An 18,414-nucleotide genomic window follows, 5' to 3' on the forward strand; every position below is an offset into this window, starting at 1 on the left:
TCACTGGGTCCTGTGGGTTGTGAGTTTGAGGTTGATACTAAATCCTTCAGAGTGAGGAGAAATGGGCAGACTTCACAAGTCAGCAAAAAAGCTGCCAAGAATGTGCTTGCCAAATGGCTGTGTACATGAGTCTCAGAGCCTTGGTAATTTCACTGTGTGTCTGATTGAAAAATTATATTCATGGTCTTGGGTAAGGCAAGAATAAAAGCAATAGTATAGTTAATATTTGTATGCTTCTGAGCAGAGAAACTTTCAATTTGAAAAAGTTATTCTTTCAAAGTTGAAAATCACAAGGGACAAGCAAATTTGGTTACAGTTTTGTAAGAAGTCCAGCACCAGTCCTTGTAGCCAGGATACAGAAGGGATCGAAGGATATTGAAATTTGTTGAGCAACTGTTTGATTTACAAGTTGTTTTGTAAAGAGTAGATCATTCAGTACTTGCCACACTCTGTGTTACCCATGAACATGTTTTCAAAATACAAAGATGAGACTATAATCCATCTGCTTAAAGACCTTCATTGGCTTCCAGAACTTTTTGGAACAGAAAACCAATCCTTGATGTGGCCTACAGGGTTTTGCTGGGCTGGCCCCACAGTAGCCATGGTCTGTCCACTCGGATCACAGCAGTTTTCAGATGAGCCCCGCTCCTTCCCACCGCAGGGCTCACACTCGTGCTTCTCTCTCCTGCAACAGCCTCCACCTGCCATCCACAGCACAGCCTCTACTGACCCTTCACCTGGTTAGGTCCAGCTCTTCCTTAGATCCCAAAGGAAGTGTATTAGTGAGGGTCCAGGCAGGGGACTAAATCCATGCCAGTTATCTGAACCGAGGGGGTGTCATATAACAAACCATTAAGTACAAAATTATTAGTTAGATAATAAAAATAGTGAAAAGAAAACTCTAAGGCAGGGCTGGAAACTGTGGCTGCTGGACCAAGTCCAGTTCATGTTGTACTGGTATGACCAGTGAGTTGAGAATGGATTTTACATTTGTAAAAAGTTGTTAGAAGAAAATAATACAACAAAGATAGCACGGGGCCCACAAAGGTTGAAGTATTTGCTATCTGGCCATTTACAGAAAAAATTTGACAACTTTTTTTTTTCTAAGTTTATTTATTTTGAGAGAGAGAGAGCATGCAAGGGAAGGGCAGAGAAAGGTAGAGAGAGAGAATCCTAAGCAGGCTGTGTGCTGTCAGCACGGAGCGTAATATGGGGCTCAAACTCATGAACCACAAGATCATGACCTGAGCTGAAATCAAAAGTCAAGACACTCAACCCACTGAGCCGTCCAGGTGCCCCACAGAGGTAACAACCCGCAGTTGCAGCTACCACCCCTAGGTCTGCGGGAACAAGAGTGGGAATTAATAAAACTCAGAAGCTTAACGAGGGGACCCAAAGGCCCTTGATCCAGACCTCTGAGGAGGGGGCGCCAGCCAGTGGCGCTGCTGTCTCTGAGGTGGGTGTGATGAAGCTGGTGTCACAAGTAGCAGAAAACTGCACCCTCCACCAAGCTGCTGCCTCCGGAAGGACACTGCTACCTGGCAAAGAGGCTTTGCAGGTACAGGTGGCACTCAAAGGTACGGGAAGTCCACAGAAACTCCTCAGGAAGCGGGCAGGAAGGAGCAGCTTCCGTCTCTCCCCTCCAGGCTTTCATTCTCCCTCCGTTGCATCCTCTTGGGTGAGCCTTGCACAAAAGCAATTTGCAAGAGGGAATGTGGTCTGCAGAGTCCCAGCCCCCAGATCACACCACAGACTGTAGGGGAATAGGTTTCGAGCATGATCATTCAGTACCAGGCGCAGGAAGCCTTCTCTGAACTTCATGATGTGCTCAGTGCCCTCTATCATATCTTTGTCCTATGTTGTGTCTTTTCTCCACAGCACTTAGTACAGTTAACAATTAATAATAGTAAGCACGTGGGGTGCCTAGGAGGCCCAGACAGTTAAGCGTCTGACTCTTGATTTTGGCTCCGGTCATGATCTCACCCTTGGTGAGATCGAGCCCCACGTTTGGCTCTATGCTGACAACACATAGTCTACTTGGGATTCTTTCTTCCCCTCTCCCTTTGTGCCTCTGCTGCTCATGTTCTGTCTGTCTCTCTCTTTCTCTCTCTCTCTCTCTCTCTCTCTCAAAATAAATAAACTTAAAAAAAAATAATAGCAAGCACTTATACAGTACTTGCTATGTGCTTCCACAGTTCTATGTATTTGTCAAGATAAAATCTTCACAACAACTAGAGATAGATACTCATATCATCTCCATTGCATAGATATTGAAACTGAGGCACAGAGAAATGAAATAACTTACTCAAGGTTATATTCAGCGAGGAGGTCGAATACCCAACCTTTGAACTTAAGATGGTTTTGTTCCAGGGTCTGTGTTCTTCAACTACCCTATGCTGCCCCTCAGTTTCAAGTTAATGTTTGTGACTCTTGATTCGGTGTGTGTCTCCCTCACTAGACTGGCTTCATGAGGGCAGGCATTGGCTCTCTTCCTGCCAGTCATTGTGTCCCCTGTGGCTGCCACAAAGTCTGGCACACAGAAGGCCCTCAATAAATATTTGTTGAGTGGATGAATGCATGGATGAAGAATGGGAGTCACAGAAAAGTTAGGCCAACAGTCAACTGTCCGCGCTGGGATTCCACACAGATCTGTTTGACTCTGGAGCCCATAGTCTTCCCAGCCATGGGCTGGCAGATGAGCGCTTGCCAGCCAGTGATGTGTCAAGTTCCTGATGATGGCCTTGAGGCCATTCAGCACTGTTCTCTGTATTTTGAACAAATGAGTGTTCCTTGTGGTCTTGGGGTTATCCAGAATGTGCGACCAGCTATAATTCTGCATTCTCTGATCACACCGTGTGAGAGAAATCACTGTATTCTGTGGATACAGTCACCAAAGCTAGGGAGCTGGGCCTTCCAGCAAAACTTTCGGAGATGCACACTGTGTTAACCAACTGTAGTTATGTCTGGTGGGGGAAAGGATTCTTGTACTTTTTATTCCATATACCATTCACACGTTTGGATTTTCTGAAAGCGTTTGAAATATCTCTCTATCCGAGAGAGCTCCACATGCTGCATTTTGCGTCTTTTTCTTAGAACCTTTTGCAGTACCATTCTACTCAGAGCACAGCCAACATCCCTACCACAGTATACGAGGTACTCCGTGATCTGGACGTCATGGCAGCTCATTTGCCCTGCCTCTTTGCCTCGGTCTGATGCCAGAGTAGCTCAGAGGAACTGGAGGGGGAAAAAAAGAGAAAGGCAGAAGAGTGGTAGGTTTTACCAACATTGGTTCATTGTTAACCTTCCAATTAACTATAAAATGTAATCGGTATGATGGTCCAGTTTCCTATGTGGGCTCCTTTAAAACCAGTGAAATCTATTTTAGTTTCCTGTGCTGATTGTATCAGATATTCCTATGAACAGTAGCAGCTCTGTATTAAGTGTGACCTAGGGCAATAATCTTGTTGGATGGGGCATTGGAAGAGGGGAAATATGGGTCTTAAAGCTATATTTGTATAGTAAGCATATTATTTTTACTTGATTTTATGTTTATTAGGTCAGAGAATCCATAGATTTCATAGCCACTGCTAGTAAAAGTAGTGCTAGATCTCTCCTGGCTAAAACAGGCTTGATGTAGATTAAGAAAAGTAGAGAATCAAAGGCCATAGGAGTGTTGGATAGACCCAGTCAGTGGAATTCAGGCAGGCCTGGGGGAATACTGGGGCCAGGGGCTGGGAGGCCCTCAGAATGTTCCAGCTTCTCCGTTCTCTCATTGCCAATAAGCTAACCTCTTCTACTTCTCAATTTCTCATTGTGGGAAATATGGCTGCTCCACAGCTCCCAAGTTTACATTAAAATTCCAGTTTCAAATAGATGCTAACTCAGACATCTCTTAGTCCCAATAATAAATTATGAGACTGGTCCAGCCTCAGTTGGGTGGCCAGCCCCAGTCTAGTCACTGGCTGGAAGGAAGAGGTCACACTGTGCATCATGACTGCTGGAGGGTGTGTGGGATGGTGGTGGTGATTTTGAGCTGGGTAGACATTTCCCAAAAATGTCTACTGTATTAAAAAAAAGGCATTTATAATCCCTATAGGGAAACATGTGGATACACAGAGTCTTTGATAACTATGTGCTTTTGAGCCGGAAGTGCCCCATGAGATTATCTATTGATTGAGCTGTGAACTAAGCTGTTATTTCTATAACAGTGCCTTGGTTACTTGACTCTTGACTGGTAGCTTCAAACAGTATGAAGCAACAACAACAACAACAACAACAACATAATAATAATGGCAAAGACATTGTACCTTAATAAACCAGACCCTGTTCTAAGCACTTTGCTTTTTGTTAATTCATCTAAATTAATCCTCACAACAATGGCATCAGGTGGACATGATTATTATTTTCCATTTTAAAGATGTGGTAACTGAGGCACAGAGGGCTGAAATCATTTACTCAAGATCACACCGTCAGTGAGGGGTGGAGCCAGGATTTGAATCCAGCCGCCTCGCTTCAGAGCCTGTACTTCCAGGGGGAGTGGATGGGAATGGCTGAAAGGCTCCAAAGACAAAGCCGGAAAGATATCCTGTGATGGATCAATTCACCAAATAACCAAGAGGGACTCTCATTGGCTGATGATGGCAACTAGAGCCAGGAATAAGAGAAAGTGCACCAGAAAGTGAAGAGGCAAGATACCATCAGAAACTATGGATGGAAGAGGGGTGCCCGTGTGGCTCAGTCTTGATTTCATCTCAGGTCATGATCTCACAGTTTGTGAGTTTGAGCCCCACGTCAGGCTCCACACTGGAGCCTGCTTGGGGTTTTCTCTCTCTCTCTCTGTCTCTCTCTCTGCTGGGCTCCTGCTTGCATGCACTCTCTCTCTCTCTCTCAAAATAAATGAGCATTTAAAGATAAATATATGAATGGAAGGAGAAAGAGACTAGGCAAAAGAGGTGGGGAGAGGCAGGAAGACCATAGAATGAACTGGCAGAAAGAAGAGAAATAGCATCCCATTGTTTTTTAAATTATGGCCTAATTTAAAGCTTGGGACTCTTGATAGCAATGCAGTTGCCTAGCCCACCCCACCCTCACACTTGGGACTGAATGAGAAATCTATTAGATCCACCAAAAAGCCACATGGTTTAACAGACACTGTTAGGGACTCTCATTTCATGACTGTACTGAGTGAGTAGCTGACAGCCTTGTGCGCCCCCATGACCCTGTAGGCATCACTGGATATGACAATGTCTTCCTTTAATCTGTCTGCCATGGCAGGGAAGTGGGTAGTACGTGTTGTAATGACTTCCATTGATAGGAGGGTTTCAAATGAGAACCCAAACTGCTAAGCTTTGATTCTAGCTCTGTCACAAACTAGCCGCGTGACCATTGTCAAGTTGTAGGTTAGACTGGATCAACGAAAGGTATCTGGAATATGTCCTTCCACACATGTCCTTCCGTGTGTCCTGCAGCTTTCCACATCCTCCTCTGGCCATGGCAGACATTAATCAATCACCCAGTCCTCACTGAAATCACTTCCTGGTGTTTATCACAGTGCGCCAGGCATCTACGAACAGTTGCTTAAAGTTGGCCTCCAGACACACTTGTTATCTCTAGAATAGATGATCCCCAAAGCTCCTGTAAACTCTGAAAATTCATAGTTCTCTGAAAGGAAAAAAACTAATTTCATTTTTTGCCTCAAAGCGTTAATTTTCATTTATACAAAAATTCATTTGACAAATGTTCTAATATTTTGATTTTCTTTAAGTATCAAACAGACCTTCTCTCTCCCAATTATAGACTGTATCCCAGTCTACATCGTAATTACGATTTGAGTGTTGTTTATACTGAAAACCTTGTAAATCTTCATTATTAAATTATGTTAAAAGCTTGGACTAACTTGACCTTAAAATTATGTTTTAGGTCAGCTTGAATTTAATACAGCTTTATTTATAAGTACAAGTTTAAAGTTAGGGATTTTCTATTAAAAAAAAAAAGAAAGAAAGGAAAGAAAGAAAGCCCTGAATTTTAAAGTATTTTAGGAAAAAAGTATACATAAAAACTTTCTGAAGCAATGAAACCAGGCCTGGCCTGCTGATTTTTTAAGAGAAATTCTTAAACCAATTGTAAATAATTCAAAGGTTTGCATTTTGTTTGAGAATTCCAAAATGATTGCTTACAAATTAGCAAGTCTAAGGAGAAAAGAAGTTTAAAAAATATGGTAGAGTTGACCTTTATTGTTTTTAAGTTCCATGAATTCTGTGCCAATAAAAACATTGTGTTTTTTCCCCTGTTGGCCCTGGGTTGAAATTGTTGAAAATGGTGATTTTGCTCCTTTTATTAACCTCAAAGAACATTGTGTCGGGATGGGAAATGAATATTTTAAGCAGGCAAACAATCCTCCCAAAGTAATTATGGAAAAATTTGGAATTGGCGTGAGTAGGTGGGTTTTGATATTCTGATCTGGACTCAAAACAGAAACATTTTGGTTCTGGACACTTCTTTGTGAGGTCTGGAAGAGTTCCCTTGACATCAGTTGTGTCCTGGATCCAAACCTAGACCTTATTTCTGAGGAGGCCTAGTTGGGAGCTTGGACTGTGTTCCATTATTTAACCAATCGCGAGGCCTCAAAAACCTCACACTCTGATGGGAAAATGTACGAAGACAAGTGGCCCCGGGTCAGATGGAGTCCATTATGTAAAACCTCAGGAAATTGGACTGAGGCCCTGGAGGGCAGAGAGATTGTCTGAATTAATGAAATGTCTGAACTGTACAATATTTGACCAGAAAAAGATGTATTATTTTAAGATACATAAGTAGCTGAAACTAACTCCTCAGTGTGTATTACCTGGTAGAGATAGATGCCTGTAAGGTGACCCCTTCCTTTGTAATCAGTAGAATCAGTATGCAAATAAATCATGTGATCAACTTCCTTAAATGATATGTGATCGACATCCTCCCTGCAACTGTATGGCATGATGGAAAGAGATTATATTTGTAATTCAAAGATCTCAGTTCAGATACTGCCCTGAAACTCTTGCGTAAATCCTGACATATCAGAAAAGAGAAGACATGTATTCTAACTAGCAGAAAAGAGAAGACCCTCGAAGGAGACCATATGACAAGAGCTAACAGTCATCACTGATGCCATAGATTGATGCTTAAATGCTCTGCTCTTGAGTTGTGTCATCTGTAAAATGGAACCACAGCCCCTTCCTCATAAGGAAAATCCAATGGCCTATGAGGCCCCAACTGCTTGTCCTCTCCCCAAGCCAGTCTTATCTCATCCAGGTCTTTCTCTTGCTCATACCAGCTGGTCACCTGGACTCCTTGCTCTTCTCTATTCTGGCTTTATGGGCTTTGCTGTGCTTTGTCCTTGGCCTGGAACCCGGTTCCTCCAGACAGCTGTTTGGCAAACTCCCTCCCCTCCTTCAAGTCCACCTTCCCAGAGGCCAACCTTTACCAACCTTTTTAATACCATGGCCTGCTCTACCTGCCATGTCTCATCCCAGATCTTCCATATCACATTTGACTTTTTTTTTTCCTTAACACTAATTGTTAACACACCTCTTTGCTAAGTTACTATGTTTATTGCTTACTATCTTATCTGTCTCCCAAGAAAAACGTCCTTTAAAAGGAGTAGAGACTTTTTTATCAGTGTTTTTCATGAATGTTGCACCTAGAAGAGTGACTAGCACAGAAAAAGTCACTCAACACATTTTTTAAAAATGAGTAAGTGAAAGCTAAGCCTCCAAGCAACCAGAAAAGCCCATGTAATGTGACACATGTGATTTATTCTGAGGGCAGCCCTAGAGTCCCTTTCATAGAGCCTCTTGGCCCTTAGTTTTAGATAATGTCCCAACAAATAGGCTCTGTGGTTTCCCAGCTCACAGCATTTTAGGAAAGGAAAGACTCAAAAAGGTGGCAATATGACAACAGCTAGCAGCGATCACTGACCCCTTGACAACAAGGGAGGAGATGGAAACCTTAAAAACAAGCTGGAAAAATTAGATCACATGTCTGAGACCATTTTATGAAGGCACATAGCCCCAGAGGACTTCAGTCCAGGAAATGTTAGAAATGTTATGCATTTATTACGTTTAGAATAATGATTGTAGTCATAAAGATAAGGTTGGATCGTGTTCATCAAACACGACTTAAGAAGGTAAGTAAGAATGTGTATCATACACTGCAGTTTACCAGGACATTTGTTGAACATCTAGTAGGTGCCAGGCACTGCGCTTAGTGCTAGAGATTGAAAGGATGATACGTGTTTGGAGTGTGAAACAGATCATGTTAACAACTGTATTTTCAATTTTTGTCCAAAAATATTGACGTTTTAGCATTGAAGAATGTATAATTAATTACATTGGAAAATTTACTTATACGGAAGAGCTCATTCCCTGGATACATGATTTGTTGCTGTGAATTATTGTGAATCCCAAAGTTAGAGGAGCATTAGTCAGTCGGTCAGCCTTATGCCAAAGGGATAAATTTGCTGCCCTAATTAATGTATGGTATTTGATCCAGATTCTTCCTTCCATCCACTTCCAAAAGGTACTGTGTTGACAAAGAAGGTCAAGTTTGGCAGCAGAAAGAAAGCAGACCTTAGTCAGTACCATATTTTTAATACTCAAATTAACACTCTCTTATGCAGTTTCAGTGTTATTCTGTAACTTTTCATAGGAATCTCTTTTTCACCAACAAGATTATGGATTCCTTAACATTAGAAACAAGGTCATAAATGTGACCAAGTCAGCATTGTGTATGTTCAAATTTAGATCTAACTAATGTTTTTCTTTGTCTCCTGTATGTGAACTCTCTCTGTGCAAGGTATTTTTCACACGATCTTACTTGATCCCTATATTGTCTCTTAAAGAATCTTGTGATGTAGATCTTCTTATCACAGTTGCTGGAGTGAGGAGACTGAAGCTAGTTAGGTTATTTATGATCCTGCCTCTTGTAAGCAGATTTGAATTCAGGTCCTAGACTTCAGGCTAGGACCAGTGGTGTTGAATAATGGGCTTTGGCCATGCTCATACTTAGTCTTTCACTGAAGTTTAATGTCATCTCAGAATATTTTTTACATCTTGGATTATTTATTTTCCTTTTGTCATTTGGACCCTAACTTGTAGATCAAGTTTCACATTTGTGCTGCAGTTTAGCACCCAAAAAAGAAATTTTATATATGGTAGAGCCAGAGTGTATTTGTCTTTATCCTTTGGTTATTTTTCCTTTCCTACTCACATAGCTTGTGGTTAAATTATTTTCCTTAGACTTTCATACAAAAATAATTTGCCTTTGGGTAGAGGCCAAGCACAGACCATTTTCAATCCTCTACAAGATTGTTTTTCTAAGCAGTTCAAATGAAAGAATTCCCATGTCTCACAATGGGCATTTGTAAGTTGCTTATTTTGGGCAATCAGTGCTAGAATGTAGTTTCATTTCTACTCACTCGCATCTTCTCACTACACCTACCCTTAGGAAATGACCCAATAACTACACAGAAAGCAAGAACAATGACCCAAAAGCCCACACCAGTTACTGTTTCCAGATTCATGGGAAGTTTGTCTCCTTTGTGTTGAGTTTGAAATTTTAATGAGGCTATTTAATTTTCCACATTTTACATAGCTGTGCATAAAAATTCCTTCTTAGGGACAACAGAGAATTAGAATGAAGAACCTTCGAACTAATTAAAATAATCATATGGCTTACATTTATCAAGCACTTACCTTGTGCCAGGAATAATGCTAGGTGTTTTGTATACATTATTATAGCTAAGACCTACAACACCCTGTGGTAGAGAATTTTCTTTGTATTAAGTAGACGAACCAACACTCAAAGAAATCATTTGTCCAAGGTCACTCAGCTGTAACAAATGCCACATCCAGGACTCAAAAACAAATTAGACTGGCTCCAGAACCTTGTCCTTTATCTTTTTAAAAAAAACTATTATTTTGCAATATTTTAGATATACACAAAAGTTACAATGATAGTAATATGCCCCTCACCCAGTTTTCCCCATGTTAGCATCGTATGTCCAGGATCATTTGTTAAAACTAAGAAACTGATATTGGTACATTGCTATTAACTAAATTCCAGTTGTTATCATATTTTATCAGTTTTTCCAATAAGGCCCTTTTTCTGTTCCAGGATCCAGTCCAGGGTACCACATTGCATTTGGTTGTCCTGTCCCCCTAACCTGTCTGGTCTGGATAGTTTCTGTCTTTCCTTCTTTTACAACCTTGGCAGTCCTGAGAAATACTAGCCACGTATCCTGTAGAATACCCCCCAACTGGGTTTGTTTAATGTTTTCTCATGATTAGACTAGGGGTATGAGTTTTTTGAAAGAATATCACAGAGGTCGAACCCTTGTTCTTAAACACTTCTGATACTGTGTCACTTTCAGTCATGCCTGTATTGTAGACGAGCAGAATATTTCTGTTTGTCATTCTACCTGAGACTGAACTACATCTGTAGTGTGGTTTGGAAAAAAAAAACAACAAAACGGTCAAGGTTCATTTAAGCTTGTAATATAATTAGAAATCACATGATGGCTTCCTTATTTCCATATTGACAGCTGAGAGCTCGATAATAAATGTCAACACTGAGAAATTCCTAATGAATTCCTAATGTTCAGGTGAAGAGAAGTTCCACTATTTTCATGTTGGAAATCCTTCCAAGAGAAGTAAGCCTAAATATGGCAAAGGTTTTATTCAGAAAAAAAATTTCTTTAGTGCTACTTATGATAATAAGATGTTTAAAAAATAACATAAATGCCCGGCAACAGAGGAGTATTTATGTAAATTGTAGCATATTCCTGTAATGGTATAATATTTAGATAATATTTAGTGGAAAAAGCGAGATTCAATACTGTGTATTTGTCACAGTCTGGACGATGTGTGCATTGTCCAGAAATGACTGCAGGAAAATACATACCAAAATGTCAACAGTGGTCATTGGGTGGTGGGATTACGTGTAAGTTTTACTTCCTTCCACTTTTCCATACATTCCATGCAGTTAGGATGTTTATGTTTTCCTTTGTTTAAAAAAAAATATTTTCAAAGGAAGAATCTTTGAGAGCAAGACACATGAATTAGGTTTCATTCTGTCTCTAACCCCCAAGCCATAGCACACCCAAGGTCAGCATGCCTTAGTCTGAGTGTGGGGGGCTAGGAGGAGGAAGGGGGTACTCCGCCATGACCCACCTCACAGCACCAACACCCCATACACAGGTGCCCATACCTCGACAGGCCTCAGAGGCAAAGTACACCCCTGGAGCCACTTGACTGTAGATGGAGACCAAGGTGAACACTCACTAGCTCTGTGATCTTGAATCAAAAGGTAAAGGTGTGATTAAGGGGAGTCCCACAGTCTGGATTTGAACCTTGTGCAGGTAATTTTACTCTCTGTGCATCTGTTTCATCATCTATAATGGGAATAATAACAGTATCTACCTTCTCAAATCTGGGAGGGGACAAAGTAAGCTATACCTCTAAAGTGCTTAGAACAGTACGTGGCACATAGTAGGTACTCAGTGAATGGTCTTTAATGTAATGGCCTGTGATAGAACAGTTAATTTTTATTCGCCGGGAATTCGAGAATGCCCTATTAAATGATTTCTCGGTTAACCTCTGACTCTAAAACTCTCTGATTCCAATTATCCAGAGGCTATAGCTTCTGAAACTGTGACTCTGAAAAATACATGTAGGGTCTGAATGTTGCCAGAAGCTCACTAACGTCTATACGTGTAGAAGAATAGTGTCGAAATTCCAGCTTAGATTTCTGAAAGTCAGAAAAGCGTGTCCCAAAAGGACCTCCAACTGAAGGCCATAGCTCTTGGTTTGTCAAGCTGGATCACATAAAAAAAAAAAAGAATGTGGTTCTGCCAGAGTGGATGTATTCTTACAGCCAAAAATCCTAAAAGTTCTCCTGTGGCCACATGTGACATGATTTAACATTTCAGACATTATATAAAAAAGTAGCTCATTAATTTATTTGAAGCGGTAAGCGCTATAGAACTGGGAATGCCAAACACTTACTATTGAATACAATATTAAGAATAATACCAGTGTAAAAGAAATAGCTTGAACTGTTCCTAGGTTAATGGATACAGAGAAGCTATTGAAAAGCTTAATTTCCAGAGCACTTAATTCAGGGAAGTGTTTGGCAAGTGAAGTGAATGTTTGGGTTTGAGGACTCAGCTTTGGGAGACTACAAAATAAATCCTCAGGCACCTGGTTGGTGACCATTGCCAAGAAACTGTGCAGACAAAGAACTGAAGTCCAAGGTATAAGCACCATGCTGGGAATTGGGAGACCCAGGTTCCCCAGGGAAGGTTGTTCTTGCTTTGGGGAGCCCTTCATGTCCAACCTGGCTCACTGAGTGTCCAGACAGAAAGGAAAACAGGTCTCCAGTCTGCTCGTAGGGAGCAAAAGGGGTCTTGGACTCACAGCAAGGATGTAATCCAGCCTGTGTGTTTTGGATCTAAATTAATCCCAAATCAGGCCAGTTCAAAAGAAAGATTTTTTAACCTAGTTGAGATGAGTTTGCAACTTCTACATGAGTAGTAGAAATAACATTTTCAAAGCACTTCACAGCCTCTAGTGCTATAAGTCTTTGGAGCTAGGCGGACCTGGGTTTGAATCCCTGACCCACAATTTATCAGCTGTAAGACCGGGACAAATGACTTAAGCTGTCTGTTCCCCAGTTCCTTCTTAGAGGTGCTGAGAAGTTTACAGGAGATTCTGTTTCAAAGTCCCAAGTACAGAGCTAGGCACATAGTACACACCCAATGGTCACTATTGTCTTTGTTCCTCACAACAACCCTTCAGGTGATGGTCATTATGGCTCCTGTTTTACAGATGAGAAGACTGAAATTAGGAGAAGCTGAGTACTTAGGTCTAAGATCAGGTATGCAAAAGCAGAGGAAGAGCCAGTATTCAGGCCCCATCTTCAGACTTAACTTCTGGGTCTTCCCATTGTGTAACAAGGCAATGCCTTCCTTTCAGTGCAGTACCAGCCAGATAGTCTCTCATTTCAACCAATCAAACAAGTGGTTTTTGACCAGCTACTTTTCTTTGTGCACTTGGGAAACGAGCTTTTGCCCTGAGAGGCTGTGGCAAAGTATCTAAGGCTGTTAAGTTGTGTTGTCCACAACTGTGAGTTTCTGATCCAGAACACCAGCAGTTAAAACAGCCAGAGAGAACAGGTCAGCAGGGTGAGTCCCCATAGATATAAATGGTGGAGAGATGAGTGGAGGCGGGGCCAGGAGGGAGAGGCTGAGGCTTGAGTTCAGGAACAGTGTCATCTGGATTGGGGTGATATCTGGACTTTGGGGCTGTCTGGACCCAGAGCCACAGCTGCCTTAACACTGGACTGTCTGAGGTCTTCCATTGTGCCCTGGCCTTTCTGAGCAACGGTTGGTTCTGTTCCATTCAGGAAACACTTGCCCCCTATGGTCAGCCAGTCACTGCCTGGGCTTTGAGTTGCAGCAAGGCCCCATCATTCCTTCCCAGACTCAAAAGCAGACACTCTGTCAGTCGTTATTCATGCCAATAAACACAGACTTCCACATCCAGCCAATCTGCTTTGGGTAGCAAACAAGAACACCCCCTCATACACACACACACACACACACACACACACACACACACACAGTCTGCGGGAGAACCCCAGGATGCCAGATTCAAGCATCCCCAGCCACCCCTGCTTGCTCCTAGCAGAGAGGCCGATGCCTCCCAGTTCTCTGGCCACAGAAAGGAGGGCAAATGGACAGTGGAGCCACCAAGTCCTGGGTCTCCGTCCCTCAGACTGGGCCTCCCAGGGGACTTGGATTTCAAAGTGGAAGGTCTTGCAGTCGGAGTTTTCTGTGCCTTCCACCTTTGTGCACGGCATCCTGCGCCCAGCATATGCCCTAATTTCCACATTTGCTAGTCCTACTCAGAATTAGGTCCAATTTGAATGTCCCTTTCTCCATGCAGTATCAAGAATGATGTTTCTTTACCTTGAGCCTATTTTGTATTTAGGGATTTAGTTTATGCTTGTTGGTCATTTTCTTTATTATGAAACATTTCAGACATAGAAAAAGTGTAAATATAAAGAACATCTATGTAGCAGTCATCCAACTTGAGAAACAAAGCACCGTAAATATATTTGATATCCTCCTGGATCATGGCCCACTCCCTTTCACCATCACCATCATAATTTTGGTATTTAGTGATTCCCATGCATGTTTTTTTTTTTAATTTTTTTTTTTTTTGGCAGAGAGAGAAAGCATGCACACGGGGGAGGTGTGGGGCGGGGAGAGAAAGAGAGGGAGGGAGAGAGAGAGAGAGAGAGAGGGAGAGAGGGAGAATCTTAAGCAGATTCCACGCTCGGCATGGAGTCCAATGCAGGGCTCGATCTCATGACTATGAGATCATGACCTGAGCTGAAATCAAGAGTCAGACACTCAACTGACTGAACCACCCAGATGCCCCTCCCATGCCTGTTTTAATACATATGGGTGTATTCTTAAATCATAGTCTTTTTGTATATCTTTAAACATCTTAGCAATTATGTCATATGTAGGAATACTTCTTCAACTTCGTCATTTTAAAGATGGGTTTGGTGATAATATCTACCCTCAAAGGGTTCTGAGGGCTAAATGAGTTAATACATGCAAAGCACATAAAGTTGTACCTGGCACCTGAGAAGTGTTAAATAAATGTTAGTTGTTATTATTATCGGTATGTCTTCACTTAACTGTCTTTCAGGAGTTATACATGTAATACAGTTAGTTGTAGACCATTTATTTTAATCCCTGTGTATAACATTCCATTTTATCAGTAAACTGAAATGTACCTCCAGGCCTCTGTTGATGAGTATTTAGTTGTTCCCACTTTCTGCTCTTAGAAACAATTTTGTAATTTTATACATGTCTCCTTGTACATGGGCACATTTTCCTGGCTTCATAGGAACAAGAATGTGAAATTGCTGGTACACATCGTTAATATACTTTAACTCACTTCTGAACTAATATTATGATTATACTGGGCCCTTTGTGTGTGTGTGTTTGTCTGTCTGTGTTTGCACAAATCTTAAACATTTCTAGCATATTGTAAACTCATAGAAGGCAGCCAATGTCATTCAATCATTCTTTGATTCATGTGCCCAGTAAAGGGAGCATACAGGTCTAAGTGGCAGGATAAAAATTAAATTGCATGGACTGATTCCCAGGGGTCTCTGTGCTGTAGAAGACACACTCAGGACCCAGGTAGATTGGCATGTCATTTTACAGGGGAAGGTTTTCACTGAAACTTCGCAATGGACCATGCATGTGTTGGTCTCCTGCCCCTCATTAACGGCACTGCTCACTTGTTGGGTGTTTAGAACTGGTCATTAATCCTACAGAGTCCAGTTTCCTCTGATGAGAAAGCACTATTTCATTGTGTTTAAAAGCACAGACCAGGGTTCCAGTCCTGGCATCAGCACGTATGAACTGCATAAACCTGTAGAAATGATTTAGCTCCTTCAAGACCTTGCTTCCTGGTCTGTAAATGGTGCTGATACTAGTGTCTATCTAAAAGGGAGCTTGTGAAGATTACACGGGAAAATGCAAGTAAAGTATTTAGCACAGAGTCTGGCACATGAAAAGTGCTTAATCATTGGTGGCTATAATGATGACCATGTTGATTATGTCATCCATTAACCGGAAGATGCATGCCTTTTTAGAAGTCAGCATACCTGGGAGTCATCAAGAACTTTTGCTTTCTTCATTGTGCCGTCAGGCATCAGCCTATTACCCAATTCAAAAATTTAGGGTATTACCAGTTACTACCTCTTCTATATGAATGTATATTCACAATGTATTTGATCCCAGCCTTGCTTTATTTGGAGAATAGAGAGGTTTCATTTTATTCCCTAACTTTTTTTTTCAACCATCAGGTTTGGCTCTAACAGGAAAAAAAAGAGTAACTTCTTATATGTCTCTTGATTCCCTGCTGGACACTGGGGCAGGCTTCCAAGCCCAGGAACTCTGCTGGCAGCTGCATTCTTGAGCCTCTAGAGGGAGCTTGCAGGATATTTGAGTCCATTGCTCTGCCTCTGGGCAAAACTGCCTTGAAACCATACCTGAAAATATCACTACTGTGAGTAGATTCTTGGAGAAAAATTCCAGGATCATTTTCCAAAATAGATCCAGACAGTGCCCAACCTGCTTCCATCACATGCATACTTAATTTTACTGTGTAACTGGGTTTCATTTCAGAGTGGTCTCCAGCTCCCCACAGTGGCCCCTCCTAGGAATTTTCCTAAATTAAGCCAGCGTGCGTGAACTCCGAGAGAGACACGTAGGCCTTATCTTTTGGCTGCCTCTTTGTCCCTTTTCTAGAAGCAGGCATAGTGTTTCACAAATAACGAGCTGCCGCTAAACTTAAACCTGCTAGATTTATCACAGAATGTGTGGAGCTTTTTCTGTCTCTAAGAAATACCTCCTGTTATTTTTATTTCTTATTTTCTTCATGTGTAACCTTATATTTAAGAGGGGTATACTGCTTAGGCCTAAGTTAAGACTGGAGTAAAATGTATTTATATTCCTCCCAAACAACAGCCTGGTGCCAGGCACTTGGGGAAATAATGTGATGGCTTATGGGGCAGTCAGGGCATGATCTTCTTTCTAGCATGCCTGAAAGAATGATTCTGGAACCCCAATCTCTTTCTGAAGGGCAGAAGGCAGAGGAGCACCCTCCTCAAGTATCTGAAGGGCTATCAGGCAGAACAGGGAAAGACTTATTCTGCATGTACAGAAGGCAGACCAAGGGCATGTAGGTAGAGTGTAGTACGAGGTCAACTTTTGCTCAATGTCAAGAAAAACTTTGTAAAAAAACACTGACTGCTCCATCTCTGGAAATGCTTGATTGGAAGCTGAAAAAACATCTATTACAGATACTGTGGAAGGGGGTGAGGGGGACCCTTAGACCCCTTCCAACTCTGAGATTCTGTGACTCTCCTTTGGAAAGGACCTGTTTTCCTAGCTTGCCTCTTGCTGATGGTATTGACTTGATTCTTTTGGGATATTTTTCCCTTGTAGTGAAAACACTGTGTCTCTTAAGTCACTGGTGTTATACAGTCATCGGTGTTACATATATTGGTGTCATTAGTGTTATGGAGTCAGGACAGAGCGACTGTGTGTGGTGGGAAAGGGAGAGAAGAAGGGGTGAGGGAAGGCCTTGTATCATACCTGAGATCACTGAAGGATGAGAGGGGTTAGGAGGAGCTGGGGGTCTCCAAGGCAGACTTATGAGAAAATGAGAGACCTTGGTTTATTCAAAGCAGGAGGTGTTTTCTGGAATGGCTTGACTTAGTGACATCAGAGTAAGGGAAGAAGTAAAGGTTAATGAGCATGTGTGATATTCAGAATATTTAATGACCTGTATGGCTTGGATCTAAACCAATCAAAACGGCAGATAGCTGTTGTCCCAGTGCTGCTGGAATACCAGGTAAATATCATCCCAGTCCATATGTCTAAAATAATTTTTGGCTGGAATATCCCAAACAAGGAGTAGGACAATCACATTTGTGATTTAGAAAGATCACTCTGAGAGGAGAATGGATTGCTACAATTCTTGCTGGCTGTAAATGTCAGTTGAGTAGAATTGGTCCAGCAAGCTCAAGAAGCAATGCTACATTAAGCCAGAAACCCAGCTATGGAAACTAAGCCTGTCCCTCAGTCCAGAACAATGATAACAACAAAACCCACAGTGTGCCAAAATGAAAATCAGGCTGTTGGTTTACAAGAAATGTAACCCTATCTCCTTCTGTTGGTGGTGGTGCCAGACTGGTTTTCAGGCGAAGCCTGGTTTGGCATCAACTCCTGGGCGAATTTGCTGAAAACAGCAATCTCACATGTTTACACTTCTTTCGCCTGGTGACACATGGATTAGAAAAAGAAATAGGGAAGATTAAGTCAGGAGGGGTAAGCATCAGATAATCCCAAGCCAGACAAATGACCTCCAAATCAAAGCCAGTCAGCCAACCAAAGTCTCCACACCACTGCACCGAAACTTCTCCACTTTTCCACACAGGGGGAGTTGTCAGCACTGTGAATGATCAGTCAGTTAGTTCCCAATGGGTAATGGTGTATTTTTTCTGTCATCCCTGTGTAAGAACACAAGGCCTGAGCGGCATCTGGTGAGCATCAGTCACTGAGGTCGTCAGGGGTATTTGGAGGTACTGTCAAGCTCATGGGTCACAGGAGGAAGGAAGCCTGTGTAATGGAATGTGAGAACACTGATGGGGACCTGGAAATAGCTTCACTGCAGGCCAGCCACTGATTGATTCTTTAGGGTCAAGGCCAGGGTTCCATTTGAGTGGCACTTGTGTGTGTAGCTGTAAGTAGCCAGAGACACCACTTTCTTTGCTGTCCACAAGGAGAGA

At 42.0% G+C, this 18,414-nt stretch overlaps 1 protein-coding gene across 3 annotated transcripts in view; it reads left to right on the forward strand.

Moving 5' to 3' along the window:
- ME3 (malic enzyme 3) overlaps positions 1 to 18,414 on the forward strand; it is a 184,034-nt gene that overhangs the window by 29,663 nt on the left and 135,957 nt on the right. The window lies entirely within an intron of this gene.

Source organism: Panthera tigris, chromosome D1, assembly GCF_018350195.1.
Source record: "Panthera tigris isolate Pti1 chromosome D1, P.tigris_Pti1_mat1.1, whole genome shotgun sequence".
Taxonomy (NCBI): Eukaryota; Metazoa; Chordata; class Mammalia; order Carnivora; family Felidae; genus Panthera; species Panthera tigris.